The sequence below is a fragment of the Petromyzon marinus genome, chromosome 25 (assembly GCF_048934315.1).
Source record: "Petromyzon marinus isolate PM22_M1 ecotype Great Lakes invasive population chromosome 25, UKy_Petmar_22M1.pri1.0, whole genome shotgun sequence".
NCBI classification, from domain to species: Eukaryota; Metazoa; Chordata; class Hyperoartia; order Petromyzontiformes; family Petromyzontidae; genus Petromyzon; species Petromyzon marinus.
In genome coordinates this window covers 1,657,058-1,660,681 of record NC_133691.1, presented here as the reverse complement: position 1 = coordinate 1,660,681, position 3,624 = coordinate 1,657,058, and positions in this window count along the sequence as shown.

Here is a 3,624-nt window from a genome sequence, read left to right as displayed (position 1 = left end):
AGGGAGGGGGGAGGGTTGTAAGACCATACTTCACCACGCTGGTTTCGTGTGGGTTGGCGATGGGTAGAGGGGGGTGGTTGGGGTTATGGGCAGCAGGACCGGTGAACACAAACGCTCACCGCTCGTGTTCGCCGCGGCTGGGAGTCGCAGTGGGATCACCAGGTTCGTAGCGCAGCAAAATAAAATAAGCGATTGTGTTGTTAATGTTTGGAAAATGAATCAATTAAACATTAACCAACCTAATCATAGACTTCATTTCACATAATCCACACGACCCGATATATTTGCTAATTTTATGACAGTTGTTGTAAGTCAAAGGTTGCCAGCTTGGTGTTTGTTTGACCGCTGTTTGATGTAAAATGCTTTGGTCATATCAGCAGAAATGTTTTCCTTAGGGATGATAGCGGAAGATCCAAAGCACACTGCACATGTGCTGCGCTTACACTGTAATTGATCCGCTCAAAAGGTGCAAGGATGGTTCCACTTTTCTTCAGTAAAAGTTAAAAGTCGTGTCGCCAAATATTTCTCAAAAAGCCGTAGGTTTTGACTCTCCCTAACAATTGCATTATTTCCAACCATTTACTGCCAGTGGTATGAACTGGTCACTAACCATTACCAGAAAGTTCTTTTTATGTTCTATGTCTGAAAGTAGAAAATGTGTTGCAAGTTTTTTTTCGGGTCAGTCATTGTTAACGTTTGAAATGTGGGATGTCTGTCAAAATTAGTCATACGGGAAACATTGTCTTAAGATAGGCTGTCGCTGAGTTTACTCAAAAGCTTTCGTATCCCCCAAGTATCTGTCTCATTACAGGTATTGAATTGGCTGCTTTTGTTCACATCCAGCGTAGAAAAAAGAAAAAGCGTATTACTATATCATTTCAAGTTTAAGGATATTTTTTTCCTTCTTTAGATTTGGAGCGGGGCTGCTTTGAAATGAACTATTTATCATGTTTCACTGGGAAATGCTTAAACTGTAAATTAAACTGAGTGCCGTATGTCATTAAATTCTAAATCTTTGGATGAGAAAGGGAGTATTCATAGAGAAACCCAGCTCGACAGGAACAAAAGCAACTCTGTACTCACAGAGCAGACTTCTGTTATTCCGCTAATATTATGATGCAACGATGAGAACAAAAAAAAAAACTCTCCCCAACTCTATCTTTCATCTTGATCCTTTAACTCCTGAAATATTATGCTGCCCGGCTCTTAAATATGAAACAGCTCATTGTTGAGTGATGTGGGCCCACAGTGCCTCGCGACTCGGGTGCACCTCAGTGCTTCTCCTTCTCACCATTAATACCCGGCGGTCGCGTTGGCGCTGCCAGCTTGTGTTTCACTCCTCTGCCCACGGGCCATGCCGAAGTTGCCACCCGAGACGAATGCTGGACCTGCTTCTCCCAACCCGTCGTCGTCGTTTTTTTCTCTCTCTCTCTCTGTAGCCGTTCTCGCTCCCCCCCCCACCCTGTCCCCTCCGTCGTGCGATCGCGTGATTGTTAAGCCGCGCATTTGTGTTGTCTACGATTGCCTGCGGTGATTTGTGTCGTCGTGAGTCAACGCCAGTTTCTCGGATCAAAAACCAAATGAATTATCATGGACGTGTTAAAACGGCGTTGTAGGAAAAACGCAACTGGAATCCCAGCATGCTTTGCGTGTCAATATTACCATTTTTTGCATATATGTACATCGTGCAGCGCTTTGTCAATCCACTGCTGGATGGGGGCCTTTCCCATAAAATGTGGGTCGTATGGGTATTTTACCAAGGGGAACATGAAAGTACTGTACAATGGATGTTTCTGCACTGTGCTCTGCTGCCTCCCACGTAGCCCAATACGCCAAAACTTTACCTGTAAACTAAGTTGGACGGTTAGGCACTGCACTGGAGTGGTGTTTTTCCCCATACAGTTCACAATTGACTCATTCTGACTGAAGGGGACCAGGCGACCGATAGCATCGATGATGACTTTTGACCTTGGCAACAACAACAAAAAGTCCCATGAACAAAATGTCCCCTACGCTGATCTTCCAGGATTTTTTTTACATGATTAAATTATCTTTCCCTTCCTTTTATGTTTGAGTTAACAGTTGTCGATAGTTTTGTAAAATGAATAAAGGTTTGGGAAACATGTTTGGGACGAATGGAGTCGTTGTGGGAAGAGGGACTTCACCTGGGAAAGTTCACAAACTATTTTCTAGAGTATTATGAGTGCGCAGGTGTATGAGCTTATGCATATAATGTTTCTGCATATTTGTATTCGTACGCGTGTCTAAATTACTTGTTACGTATGCATTACCGACCTACTCGGTAAATGTGACAATATTGTGCTGTGTTTATTATACCCGCGAAAATTTTTATTTTTCGCCGTTCACTTTAATTATATTTTTGGATTGTAATTTTTTTTTTACATTAGATTAAAATAAACGCACACGGTAAAATTGCCGTCCAACAGGAAGCCGTGGGATGCATGTGAAAAGTGGCAGTAACGGTTTACGGTTACCTCCACAGTGACCTCCGCCAAGTTGTCTATCTTTATCCCGGCTCTGCTCTTTCTCAAGTGCCCTTTTCTTCCCTCCTTCACGCACGCTGCTGTGGCGTGAACACAAAAAAACCGAAACGGTGGACAGCCATGGCCTCTCTACGTCGTCTTATTAGCGCACATTCACCGTCGTCGTCATCGTCATCGTCGTCAGCCATGATCAATCCACTGGCGCACGAAGGCGTCCCCAAGCCGTCGCCAGCCTTTCCACGGTCCCGAGACGTAACGTTCGTCCTGCCCGTGGCGCTCTACGGCGAGTTTCCCCCCCCCCCAACCCCCCGCCTGTATCGCGCGACCTTTGGCATGGGGTCGAGCGTATCGCTCCCACGTGATGACGGGAGCTTCTCGAGGAACTTGGCAAACGCGTCGAGTGGAACGCCTTCAGGGACTGAAGAGTCAAACCGGTGCGTGGAACGAATCGTCGGACACCGTGCCGAACAACGCGCGGGACATCCCCGGAAACGCAGCTGAGAGAGCAATACAGCACAGGAGCCGGTGTAACCGCTCCATCTCCACGGCGGGCGTGCTCTGGGGCGCGTCCGCTCTTTAGGCCGCCACTCCGTCGTCCGGTACGGCCGCCGACCCATCCTTGCGACGCGTCCTGCAGGAATCCGACGCGCACATCTCACGGGTCGTCTTTTCTTTTCCTCGCAGCTTATGACACCAAAAATGCCGCGAGCCCACGATGTGACATTTTCTCGCCGAATTGTGACTCGTGGTGTTGAAATGTACACAATGGGTGTTGATTTGCATTGAACACAGGGTGCGGTGTCCACCCTTTCTGAAATTCAACGCATTGCTGCATCATAGACAATACTGTAATACATTTTGATTTAAAGCTTTCGTGACTGCAGGGATTCATATTCTTGGTTCTTTCGGTAAAGTCATTATTGTTTCCCTTCTACGTGACTTCACCGAAAGAACCAAGAATATAATACTGTAATACTTCAAACTCTGCAAATAATTAAATCTTTTTTTTTAAATTGAAGTAAAAGTACGTATTTTATTACTTGAAAGATGATACAGTAGACACAACGAATATTGACATTTGTTAAAATACAAAGAATATTATATTATGACCAAGATAAAC